This window comes from Phalangium opilio, unplaced genomic scaffold (genome assembly GCF_054372755.1).
Source record: "Phalangium opilio isolate 3A_F unplaced genomic scaffold, DU_Popi_V2 ptg000002l_1, whole genome shotgun sequence".
NCBI lineage: Eukaryota > Metazoa > Arthropoda > Arachnida > Opiliones > Phalangiidae > Phalangium > Phalangium opilio.
In genome coordinates this window covers 4,295,034-4,309,559 of record NW_028324144.1, presented here as the reverse complement: position 1 = coordinate 4,309,559, position 14,526 = coordinate 4,295,034, and the positions used below count along the sequence as shown (strand labels likewise).

At 34.1% G+C, this 14,526-nt stretch overlaps 1 long non-coding RNA gene across 1 annotated transcript; it reads left to right on the top strand.

Moving 5' to 3' along the window:
* Positions 1–221: 221 nt before the first annotated feature.
* LOC149718386 (uncharacterized) lies at positions 222–2,920 on the top strand. The gene is made up of 3 exons (XR_016382949.1): positions 222–459; positions 2,001–2,109; positions 2,182–2,920. It is a non-coding gene; the product is annotated as an uncharacterized LOC149718386 (long non-coding RNA).
* Positions 2,921–14,526: the final 11,606 nt, after the last annotated feature.

The window sequence follows — 14,526 nt, the reverse complement described above, 5'->3', positions numbered from 1 at the left end:
CGCATGATTTACTAGTAATCTTTTTTAATCAGATCGGTAATCACACTTTTCGTGAAATAATCACACATAATCAATCGAGGAATTCGAAAATCAATAACAAATATCACAATCAGTTGAAATAGAAATAGTCACTGCATTCATCGTAATTCACGAAGAATCCAGTGGTAATCACGGCATTCACCAAAAAAAATCACCGGAATTCATTGGAATTTAAACAGGAATTGCAAGTAATCTGCGGCAATAACGGGAAATCAGTGTACAGATTATGGAAATCGCCGAAAATAATCGTAATCACAGAAATCAAGGAATTCATTCAGTAATCAACGGAATTCACATAAAAATTCAGAAATCAACAAGGTGTACACAATTTGGGCGAATGACTAGCCCCTCGAAAATAACATCTCCTTAATTTATGACAGACTTATCACAAACACGCTACGCTACATATTTGAAAAAGTGGTAAGTTTAGTTGATTGTATGATTAAAGTTAAAAGAACATCCTATTCTAAAACCCGTAACATTTTTACGTAAAGTAACGGACAAGGATTTGTATCGTTGCTACTGGTATTCTATGAATAGATATATCGTTACGTAATTTTAACCCAACCAAAAAGCGTAACACGCCAACGAAGCAACAGGTCCATCTACAATCCTACATGCCTTCCTCATATCATAATATTAACAACTTAAAACAATAAGAGCTTTGCGAATTTTCTTAATAACTATTTAACTGGTTTTTCTCAACAAAATATTTATATATATATGTTTTTTATAATATCCCGTATCTTAATTTGTTTCTTGATGAAAATATATACGAAAGAATAGCATCGTCGAAAGTGATAACAATGTGGGTCGGTCACGATCCCGTTCACAGCGTTGATGTGATAACTGTCTTTCATACAGACTGGATTAGCTATTCGAAGACGACCAGTCGTTTATATAACCTAGTGGGTTTATTTTTACAGGGTTACCGACAGCTTGCCCTGACTTTTCAGGTTATCTCTGGCCATCTAAAGTTTTTTCATGATAGTAATTTTCCAACTTGTTACTGAAAATTACTAGTGTCATGAAACCTATTATTAATTGCTCATTACTACTATAAAAATACCAATATCAAAGACCTTGATTTTTCTGACAACTTTAAAATTACCCGAAATTTCACTCCAATTCAAAAATCCCTGACTTTCTAGTAAATTACACTCCAAATTTCAAAATCACTGACTTTCTAGTAAATTACACTCCAAATTTCAAAATCACTGACTTTCTAGTAAATTACACTCCAAATTTCAAAATCCCTGACTTTCTAGTAAATTACACTCCATATTTCAAAATCCCTGACTTTCTAGTAAATTACACTCCAAATTTCAAAATTACTAACTTTAAGGTAAATTTCACCGCCATTTTCAAAAATACTAACTTTAAGGTAAATTTCACCGCCATTTTCAAAAATACTAACTTTAAGGTAAATTTCACCGCCATTTTCAAAAATACTAACTTTAAGGTAAATTTCACCGCCATTTTCAAAAATACTAACTTTAAGGTAAATTTCACCGCCATTTTCAAAAATACTAACTTTAAGGTAAATTTCACCGCCATTTTCAAAATTACTAATTTCACACTCCCTATTTCAAAATCACGGACTTCTCAGTAAATTTCATTCATATTTTCAAAATGGCCGACTTTTCCGATTTGCCTAAGTTTTCCAGGTTTTTCTCCCCATATATGGAGTAATAACACCGGGAGTGTTTTTTCATAGTTGAAGCACCCCCTTCAGAACAAACGTACTCAAACCTCACAAATTTCCCTGATTTCCCTGAATTTTTCTAAAAACTCCGGAGTTTCTCCTGCATTTTTGTCAACTATTTCCCTGTGTTTTCCAGGTTTGTATGATCCCCGATTTCAGTCCCATTTTCAATATCACTAACGTTTCAGTAAATTTCTCTACCATTTTTCAAAATCGATAACAGTTAATCAAAACACCAGGGCATTTTTAATTTTAGCAAATCTAATAAAAGCCACTTGAGATAAAGATAGCTGAAAATTCTACACACGATCCGTTCACCGTACAGCTCTCAAATAGCTAAACCATACTAAAAATTGACTCTTACGGTACCAAATAAAATTCTTCAAAAACTTTTGTAACTTTCGAAAGGATAATACAATTGTAATATTTTTTTTCAGTTAGAATGAATATATAAAACAACCTTCGAAAACTGAAAAACAATTGGGTGCTGGGGGAAAAAATGCATTAAGAATAAAAAAAAACCGTATTTGATTTCGAGGAGAACGAGCTTGAGATCCGAAAGTTGAATTGGAGTCCGTGGCCATTAAGACTACCGCACGATTATTACAAGTAGATCAAACGAACAATATCGCGTGGGTCGGGGGCTTCCGAATAACGTGACGACGGGTCACGAACCGTGGCGCCCTCGATACACCCAGGCAAAAGGCACACACACAGTTCCGCATCTATACTACGCCCATCAACTACTCAAGTGACTGTTCTTGGTTACATGGATATCCATACGGGTTTATTACCAGTCCTGATTTCTTTCACTGTTATTATTAATGCCTTAATGCTGACAACTATTTCTGATGTCTTGGGATTTTATATTATTCAAGACTTAATGAATGTATTTCATTGGTTAAGTTTTATAATTAGTATAATAAGTTTATAAGTGATATGTTCCATAAGCAAGACACTACCTATACTTCGAAATGCTTCTGAGAGACTTACAGCTCGAGCTAGTTCTAGCAGAACGACGGAAGCGAGAATTGAAGTAATACACTCGGTGGTTAATTTTGCAGGACTTCCATCTAGCTCCTATTTAGTCTGCATTACTAAGCCCAAATTTGACAGCAGTGCCTCACCAGGCGTCTTCACTTTACCTCGAATCTATGACCTACCTCATTCACTTCATGACAACCAGTGACAAACTTATGGCCAACATATCTTATGAAGTTATGTTGGTATGAAGGGTTTTAATCTGATTTTGAAACCAAATTGAAATTGGGGGTAGTATTGAAGAAAATAAATAAATAAACGAGTCTAGAAGTTGCGGACCAAATACGTATTGCTCAGATCTGTTCCACTATACAGAATGTTTCTAGTAAGTCTGCTGGGTGGAAGGGTCCAAGAACATGGGGTCTTCAACATTAAGTTACAAGATAAGAGCTTCCAAACATAGATGGGCCCCTTAAACAAGGAAATAGTCACACATGTGGCGTAATTAGCTTCACTTTACCAGCGTACGAACACTTCTGCCCATTAAATAGTAACCCACTTCTAATAGAATGATAAAGGTTCAATAACGTTCTTAAGTTGAAACCTATTGAAGGATGACATGATGTCATAGTCCACAATTCGTGATAACTTCCTTGGAAGCCCATATCTCCGTTAACTAAATGTTGTAGACTCTCATGCTCTATGACACTTTCCACTCAGTTTGACCCTTTAATTTATGGCTGACTAATCAGAAACACCCTGAACATTCCAAATACAAGATTCTTCCTCATATCAAATTAATACAATGGGAAAAAAGTTTGCAAAAATAGTTTCTTTGCAATATGAAAGGCATCCTACTGTTACTCATAACTATCATGTGATGTATTACAAGTTCTAAGAAATTTAGTGGGAAGAGAAATTACAAAACCCCATCCATGACTCCGAACGTCTAGGGACTACCGGTCACGACTTACCCCAATTTCAAGACTATATATATATATATAAAAAGAGGAATGCATACAGCTACTCGGAATCATTGCGAACGTGAAAACCATTTTACCTAGGCGCGGATTTTTTGTGGGATGAGCTATGGACTAATCATTATGTATAACGAAGTTTATCTCTCTGCACATTGCACCTTGCGCCTGCGACTAAGATCCACGTTGCTTCAAAGCAATGAAATCACGGTTAGAAATCTACGTCAGAGTTATGAGGCGAAACAGATACTAAGTTCTCAAGCCCGGCCCACAAAACCCGCGTAGAAATTAATATGGGTGATATATGAGTGCACAATTATTCCTAGTAGCTTTATGTATTCTTGGTATAAATATATAATAACGTAAAATTCTTAATCTAGGAAACGTTATAAAGTAAAAGCCCAACAAAAAAAAATTTACCCCTAAATTTCTTTTAACAAAAGATCTGATAATACAAAGGGATTTTTTATACAAAATATTGAACATAAAAAATGTTGGAGAAAGTTGATAATACAATAACTACTACTACTTGTCATATTTTTGTTTGTTTATTTTTAAATTCGGGACTAATTCCCACGCTAGTATTAATCATTATATTTTACTATCAAAGGTTAATATCAACAAATATCCTATGAAATGCTACATTTTTCTTAAAAAAAAATCCATTGAAATTCTATATTTTTAATAAAAAATCCTATGAAATGCTATATTTTTCATTAAAAAAATCCCATGAAATGCTATATTTTTCATAAAAAAAATCCCACCAAAGGCTATATTTTTCATAAAAAATCCCACGAAAGGCTATATTTTTCATAAATAAAATCCCACGGAAGGCTATATTTTTCATAAAAAAATCCCACGAAAGGCTATATTTTTCATAAAAAAAATCCCACGAAAGGCTATATTTTTCATAAAAAAAATCCCACGAAAGGCTATATTTTTCATAAAAAAAATCCCACGAAAGGCTATATTTTTCATAAAAAATCCCACGAAAGGCTATATTTTTCATAAAAAAATCCCACGAAAGGCTATATTTTTCATAAAAAAATCCCACGAAAGGCTTTATTTTTCATAAAAAATCCCATGAAATTCTATATTTTTTATAAAACAAATCCTATGAAATGCTATATTTTTCATAAAAAATCCTATGAAATACAATATTTTATGAAAAATCCCATTAAATGCTATATTTTTCACAAAAAATACTATGAAATTCTATATTTTTCATGAAAAATACTATGAAATTCTATATTTTTCATGAAAAATCCCATTAAATGCTATATTTTTCATGAAAAATCCCATTAAATGCTATATTTTTCATGAAAAATCCCATTAAATGCTATATTTTTCATGAAAAATCCCATTAAATGCTATATTTTTCACAAAAAATCCTATGAGATTCTATATTTTTCACAAAATATCCTGAAATCCTTATAAACAGAAAAAAATGTATTTTCCGTAATAGAGATTTCAAATTGTCGACATCTTTTTAAAAATTAAAGAAACTATCCTACATTCGACATCTTTTTAAAAATTAAAGAAACTATCTTACATTCGACATCTTTTTAAAAATTAAAGAAACTATCTTACATTCGACAGCTTCTGAAATAATTCACCTTTTACAGATTTTCTTAAAACGTCAAATCTTAATCTTTCACGATATTATTTGTACACTTTACAAATAAACTAGTTTTTATCAAAAAAATAAATATAAATTTGTATTTATATTTTGTTGTTGTTTCGGATTTTCGTTTCAATTTGGGTGCGAACCGATTTAAATTATAATTTTTGAAAAATTCGGAATGGCTAACGCCCTGATTTTGGAAAGACCTTTGAAATAAATATCAACCACATAAGTAATAGGACTTTAAAACAACTTAATTGAGACAAGAAAAAATATATAGTCTAGCTGGAATTAAAAAGGATTTAGTTGAACGAGATTTGAGTGACTAAATACTTAAATGCTTTTAAACAAAAATTTAAATGCGGAGGTTTTTGGGATCGGATTTTGTAAACAGGTAGCACCCAAAATATAGAAGAAAAAAAACATCGTCGAAAGATTTTCTTTCCCAAGGAGTTATTTGTAGCAGTCTTAATACGCTTTCGAATTGTGTTTTTAAAAGTTTAAAAAACTAATTGCTTTATTCTCGTTAATTAACTGCATAATTAAAAGTATAAATGACCCTTATGATTCTAGCGTTATCCCTGCTTCCGATATACCCAATCACGGTCGAAGACCTTACGTTTACGCATCAGAGCGACTTTTTCTAATGTGTTTATGAATTTCAAAGCCCCCTGGTGTCTTTTCCAGTAATGAATGATCACGTGACCAGGGTATGCGTCGACGGAGATGCGCTTAGAAACAAAATCTTACTGGTCAGTGCGCCTTCACTTTGAAACTGCGCGCGAAGAAATGCGCAATAGATCATTTTGAGATAAAAAAGGGTAGGCAACCCTCAGTTTCAGTAAGGGGCTTGATACATTGAAATCTCTGCGCACTTTCATGATAGAAGAAGACTAAAGCGCAGGCGCAAAATAAGCAAGATGGAAGGCAAAGCCTTACCCCCTTTAGTTACATCGAAATGGTTTATAGTGTGCTACCATGATGTTACACCCTCCTGTCTTTTAACTCAGTTTTGGCCACCATATTGGAAGTCGTCAGCTCAGGCCATACAATTTAAACTACCAATATTGACGTCATGTCCCCGTAGCTCCTCCCCTCTATTATATATAAAACCTATTCAATATGGCGGCGAAGTGAAACAAAGAAATAAACCTGATATCACGACAGAACAATTCTATATATCAGTATACATTCTTATTCTCTGCCTTACATGGATTCTTGCTATTACTGGTTGGTTCCTTTTGAGTATAGAAAGACTAGAACTGGATGGTGGATATAACAAACAATTTAGACCTTACTTAACCATAATTACGGCAAATAGGGAGGGTGTTAAAGATCTACTTCTGTTGGAGACAGAAACCTTCCATGCACCGCTTTTCAAAAAGAAGGGATTTTCTCACAACTCGCTTGTAAACCTTGACCCAAATCACAATACTCAAAAAACCTTTTTTTCTCTTTCTTTCTTTCTTTCTTTCTTTCAAAATACACATTCAACTTTCTTAACAAATTAATCTTTACTTCTTATTTTCTCACGTATTCTGATGTTGCCTACGATTCAAAGAGCTCTAAAGAAATATTATAGATCTACATTTAATTTGTTATTGAAAAAAAATAAATAAACAAATAAATAAATAAATAAATAAGCTAGGCGACTTTAAAACCATCAATTATTCAAATCATCGCAAACAAAATATTTAATGCGAGAAAATTATACGTTATTAATTTTAATTTGTTTTTATTTAATGATGACAATTATATTTAAACATAGGCCGGAGTATTTGAGAGATAAATATCAAAATTATAACACCTTTGAAAGGAGTAATATATCACCATATCACTAATGGATAAATGGATGGCCATTCATAGCAGGGAGGTAATTAGCCATTGCGCAGTTCTTTGTGCGCATTTTGATATAATTGCGCTGTTATTTTAAAGCGGCATAGAAAATACAGCATTAAATAGGAAGTTATTGTTTCCCAAGACATTGTTAATACCAAAAAATTGATTAAATCAACGCCCAGCTCAAACCGCTTAAGAACATTAACAAATGTTTTTATTTAATCCGCGGTCATGTTGGAAAATGGCGACCATAAATTAAAAATTCTTGCTCACGAAATAACGTTCATCTTTCGTTCCAACTTATTTCAATAATATTTAGTATAAGGTTCTACCAAGAAGCGATATCTAGTTTACTAGGGAGAAGATATAAGTTCACATTTCCAGATTTATCTCCAGTCCAAACGTATAGTAGGTCCGGAGTTAATCCCCGCCTCTAAATTACAACCAGCATCTCATTGGTTCTTGAAAACTCACGTCAGCGCGACGCGAATAACGAAAATTACTAGTATTTTCCGACTGAGGAGAGGCAGCGAAATAGCCCGGCCTCCTTTTACGTCCTCCCCCTTGTATTTTGAAAGGGCGACTGGAACTATAACCCGCAAATACTTAGGCATCTTATACCATCTCCCTAATAAACTGCATATCACTTCTTGGTTCTACATATCCTGTTAACCAGTTTATGGCTTTTTTGGGTTGAACTCGCCGCCATATTTTAAAATGGCGGCTTGAAAAGTAGCAGATAGATATCTATTGACGGTCAAAGCTGTATCGCTTATTATTAACCTTGAAGTAGAACCCACAACTTCAGAGGAATCTTACCCGTTCTACTCCTTTTGATTTCAACCAAGCCTTTCACGTTAACCACGAGTTATTGAATGAACTCTACTATTAAAGGCAAGACACGACTGCTCTTTGTTAATTGAATCGAAAAGGTCTATTTTGCCAGTTTAGTTAAACTCAACTTCGTATTTTTGGGGGGAGATTTTGTTTGATAAATGTGTAGTGAATTTGTCAAACTTTTTTCATACAATTCCTAACAAGTCCACCGCAACATTGAATTCATTCAAAGAAATAGTGAAACGAGCCATGAAGTAAAATTAGACCTAAAAAACTCCCGCAAAATATGGGGAGAGACACAGAGGGAGACATAAAGAGAGAGTATATTTCTGTCAAATCGGATTACTTTAAAAAAAAACTTAACCGCTGAAGCTAGTACTACTACCCTCCCTCGCAGTTTAGTCATTTCATTTTACCGTGAATATTTCAATGCTAGTAGCAAAGAAACCCTGCGTTGCTCGTCAACTAGTCGGGGACATTTTTATTAGCTATCGAACCGCCATTTTAAAAGATGGCGGCCAATAGAACCCAAAAGGCATAAGGCCCATCTATAGGATATAGTGGTCAAGTTTACTAAATATTAAAGAAATATGTTGAAATGCACAGACGTTATTCTATAAAGAAGGTTTAGCTTACATTTCTGGCCGCCATTTTTCAATATGGCGGCAAATAGAAACCGAAAAGCCATAAGGGCCATCTATAGGATATAGTGGTCCAGTTTACTAAATATTAAAGAAATCTGTTGAAAAGCACGGACATTAATCCACAAACAAAGGTTTTGCACATTTCTGGCCACCATTTTTAAAGATGGCGGTGATCTGGAAAACTCTTTCTTAGTACACACCTACTACTTAACAGTAAACATCTTTGCAAATTTTCAGCGTTCTAGGTCAAGCGGTTTAGGCTGGGCGTTGATTTTCTTCGATAACTTTCTTAAAACTCGCTGACCATTTTGACTCCTTTTAAATTTCCTTACTTCACCCCGTTCTACCAAAACTAGGTCTATTATTAAATTCCCTGACTTCTCTAGGTTTTCCCGGACCCTTTCTTACCCATTTAAAATTCAATAAGTTCATTAAAAAACTTTAATTAAAGCCCCTGATCTTTAAAATTTCCTAAATTTAAGAAAGTCCTCTTCCAACCAACCCTCTGAAAGTCCTTCCTAACCCTTCAAACACAGTTGTAGGATACAAATTCCCTCAACAACCAAAACAAACTGGAAAGCGATTCATGTCAGAACTGAATCTCTTCAGGACAGTATACAATAACACCCTTAGTACAATTGTATACGGTCAGATACGTTTTTGATATATAAGAGGCTGGGGAATTGAGTTAGGCTTAAGGATGGGTGTTGGGGGTGTTAAGGGAGTTCCGAGGTGTAACAGGGTGTCATTTGGTTAGTCCAGGGGGTAAACGTCGCGCAGATGGACGGGTTTCGCTCCATGCGGGGGTGTTATGCCCCAATTGGGTGTCGTAGAGAAGTATATAAATTTAGTAAAGAGCATTGAAGTACTTTTGACTAACTCTAGATACTAAGGTTTTGAAGGCGTAAAAATTTCTAGTCTGACTCAGGACAGAGTCTGTTACGATCAACTTGGGGGGATTGGATTCAGTTTCTGTTTTGGGACATACGGGGTACCGATATACCCCAAGCATGCACTCTACATACAGGACGTCCCGAATGAGGATTTAAAAATATCAACTACTTAAAAACTGACCTACTTTTTAAGATAATCAAATTATTTATAATATTATTTTTTTTAGAGAGGGATGTTAGGCGAACTGTCTCGTTAAGTAAAGCCCAATACGTCATGTTTTATTTTTCTTAGTTTGGCCCCTTTTTAGTGCTTGTGTAAGGAATTCAAAATTTTTGGCTAGAATTCAGATTAATTTTAATTAATTAAAGGGATAGTAACGATTAATTTAGGCTAACTAAGGTTTTGGTGTTTGGAAATTCGTGAAAGAATTTGGATGAAAATAAATTAGTTTAATTAAAACCGAAAGGCACACATATTTCGTAATATATGTCTGGGTGACACGTCATTGCTGTCAATTTATTCGTTACTATATATACGTTTAATAAAATTCCAATTTATTAACTGGATTTTAAATAATATATCAGGAATATATACAGCTACTAGGAAATATTGTGTTCCCCAAAAATACCCCATGTTCATTTCTATGCGGGTTTTGTGGGCCGAGCTTGAGAACTTACAACTCGTCACGCCTATTAATAATTCTGATGGCGTCTTTATAACTGTGATTTCATTGGTTAGTATAGCGACGCGACAAGGTGCAACTGGCAGCAAGATAAATTATTCATGAGGTAAAATTAGTCATACATAATGATTAGTCTATAGCTCTTCCCACAAAACCCGCCTAGATACGTTGAGTGAAAATGATTTTCACGTACACAATGATTCCAATTAGCTGTATGTATTCCTGGGAATAAATATTTAATAATCAAACCCGAATTAAATTTGTTATTGATAATATACCTAAGCCTTAATTTCTAAACATCATTACGTGAATTAAAGGCGTTAAAATATTTCTCCCTGAACAAGTTCAATTAGTAATTGCATAGTTCCCAAATAAACAATAATCAGGCAATAATTATTCGGCGCCGAGAAAAATATTTAATAATACAGTTTCTCTTTCTCTAATGTTCTTAAAACTAAATTATCTCCGGAGTCCAGACTAGTTTGAGAACGGGCCGGTCTCTCTACTTTGGTAAAATATATAATAATATATTTGGAGTAGAAAATATTTGGGGACTTTTTCATAATGACCATGCCAGACATTAAGAGATCCTCAATGAATACCTTAATGAAGCTGTGATTGCCACAAAAAACCCCAACCAATCATATAAGCGTAAGGGATTCTGGTTAGCAGACGCTTCTAAACATGACAAGGCAGTCAGTAGTCATTGTTCTTAAGACTAATTAAATGCTAATTATTTCGTAATAAGATTTAATTTATTTTTTTTCAGCTACATAAGTAAATGCGATGGGCTATTAGTTTGACCTGGTGTGTAGAAGAAGAAGATGATAAAGATGATGATGTGGAAGATGTTTCGTTCGTTATTTTTAAATAGTACTTTGTAAAACCACTTCTAGGTGGAGTTGGCTCCATAATTTTTTTTATCAACTATTTTTGAATTTATAATATTTATTTCCTTCTACACAACACCACTGGGAATCGAACCCGGGACCTTCGTCTGCCCCGCATGATACCATCTTGTTCCTTTTATATTTAGAAAAAGCGAAAAAAGGCCCATCTTTTAAGGTATAATGTTATCTAAGCTTCTCTTTTAAGCAATTTAGCATTAGAACTGTCAAACTTATTGTTATCATGTTACCAAGACCGAGAGTAATGGCAATACCCCTAAGAGAGGACATCGTTAAAAAATCTGGCAGCCCTGTAATAATATTTCCAATGTCCTTGCATGCAGCAAGTTGAGTTATTTCGGGAAATCACACAGGGATCGACATATTTCTTTTCTTAGACTTAGAGGACAAGGCTTATTGCATCCGCTTTGAAACCGCAGTCTAGGACCAATATATGTCTTCTCATTTAACATTAGGGACAGAAAAATCATAGCCCAATAAGCTACAAGCTCCCAAGAAAGAAAAAACACAAAACAGTCCATATCTCGAGTCCGTCAGGAACATGTCATCTTTTTTAAGAGTCATTTCCCTGGATGGATTCCTTGGGTTAAAAATACTTTTCCTTATCTGTATCGCTAAGCCTAATGAAGTAGAAAGCCTTCGTTAAAGATATTTATGACGCGTGGCACCACGTGGCACGCTGGACACGACCAGACGTCAAATACTGATCAAGCAGACAAAAAAACCCTTCTTCAGGAGGGCACTAGGTCAGTAGGAAAGCTAGCTAGACCAGGACCTAAAGATATTTTTCTCTAAGCCTTGGCCTTACCCCTACACCAAAGGAAAAAAAACAACATTCTGGCGGGAAAACCTCTTCACGTGGTACCCATCTTGGGCGCGAGCGAGGGTAGAAAGAGTATGAATAGAAAACCCTAACGATTAAAAAATTTGACGTTTTTTTTCTATTCCGGATATGGTGGGTCAAATTAACGCTTCAGTGGTCACCATTGCCACAAAAAGATCTACTGTTGGATGGTCAAACGTTTTTATAAGAGTTTTTCAAGCTAAGAATGTAATACGTGGAAAGGAGAAACGTTGCCTGGATTATGAGACAAAGCTAGCCTTCAATGTAATTGCGTTTTTAAGATGAAAAAGGACAAGGCTGAATAAAAATCCATCAGCAAATGGGAAATTTTAACTTCCGTTTTTCGGGTATATACAAAGTATTCGGAAGTTGAGTGGTAAAGAGGTAGTTGTAACTAAAACGTGACTTCTTCGAAATTGAAAAGGTTTTAATCTTAAAGATTTAGTTGCATACGTAGATACCTAATTATGCAAAATCAAGGTGTAGAAATCATTGCAATCACTCGACTGAAGTGAAAGATATTGAAATTTTCCTCAGTAAATTCCGAAAAAATGCAGGTTTTTCATAGTATTTAATTTTGAAAATAAGCATTAATTTAAACCTCAGTAATTATTTTACTACCTGTTAAAACTGAACTAAATGGACTGAAATTACTGCTAATCAAGTATGTCCACCAAACGCTGGCCGAAGTCCCAGATATTTAAAGGTTTCCAAGTAAATAAAAAATATTTACTTATTCCCAAGTTTTCATCAACAATTAAATTTTCAGAAGACATTCTATTATTAAGTAGCATAAACAAATGCCCGGGGCATTTTTATTAGTTATTGGGCCGTCATTTTAAAAGATGGAGGCAAATCGAAACACAATAGCCATAATGTCCGTCTAAAAGATATGGGGGAACCAGTGCATACTAAAGAAATCTGTTGAAATGCAATAATTGAATAATCCACAATGAAGGTTTTTTTTTACATTGCGGGCCACCATTTCAATCAAGATAGCGGCGGATTAGAAAAATATTTCTTAGAGAGTCCCTACAACTTAAGATTTACGTCCCTGCATAATTTCAAATTTCTAGCCAAAGTGGTTAGGACTGGGCATTGACTATCAAGTGAATCAGTCAGTCAGTCATTGATTATTTTCAAGACAATATAACTTCACAACTTAAATAATAATGTTTTTAACAAAAACAAAGGGTTAGATTTGTGGTACAACTATCACTTTAAATATTTTGGTTAAGTATCTTCGATACGGTGGATGTGTGCGTGGTATATAAGAGAGCTTGCACAATATGGGATATTGACTGCAATGCCAAGAACAAAGATGAATTCTTGTTATAGAAGCTTGATGAAGGGCCTTATTGGACCGCCGCCGTTACAGGGACAGGACAGAGTGGGAGGAGGAAAATGATGGCGGGTAATTTTTTGACGCAACAGTACTTCCGTCGATGGGACAGGAAGTTGAACATGTAAATGGAATAGCGCCAGTGAGTGAGCGAGCGACCGCGGACCCAAAAACCAAAGCGAGCGACATACACAAGCAAGCTGAGGAAGCAGATGCTAAAAAATTTCGGAAATATATTTTTTGTACGGATGAGATGGTCGTGTCATTAATGTCACCAAAACATCTTGTAGCTAACCCCATGGGGACCGGCTACAGTTTTACCGCAATTATAATATTATAAAGAATTTCATCGCGCTTCTTATAAGAAAAGAAATTATGTACCAACAATTTCGGTTGGAAAGTAGAGATGGATATTACTTCTGGTTAGGGTTTGATTAAATCAGGATATGGTTTTGTAAATCAAAATCGCGATTTTTTGATCGATGTATTGGTACTAAATTGATAAAAACGCTATATGATCGATTAGATATGATTTTTATTTAATCGATAAAAATCAATATTTAATCGTTAAACTAGCGATTTAATCGATAAAAATCAATATTTAATCGACAAATTAGCGATTTAATCGATAAAAATCAATATTTAATCGACAAATTAGCGATTTAATCGATAAAATTCAATATTTAATCGATAAAATTCAATATTTAATCGACAAATTAGCGATTTAATCGATAAAAATCAATATTTAATCGACAAATTAGCGATTTAATCGATAAAAATCAAAATTTAATCGACAAATTAGCGATTTAATCGATAAATATCAAAATTTAATCGACAAATTAGCAATTTAATCGATAAAAATCAAAATTTAATCGACAAATTAGCGATTTAATCGATAAAAATCAATATTTAATCGATAAATTAACGATTTAACCGATAAAAATAGCCATTTAATCGATATAATCGCCATTCAATCGACGAAAATCATTCTAATTCATTCATTAAATCGATCTAAAATATATTTAATGTTATTTAATGAACTGAGAAGTACTTGATTAAACAAGAAGGTGATATACCCTACCCTACCGAGAACTAAACCTACATTTCTTTATTCCTTTCATCTTTCTTTCTTTTGGGGTGTTATTTCTTTTAAGATAGAATAAATTGTGTTTGTTGGCTACCGTTTGTCTGCCAGGGACGCTTAAAGAGC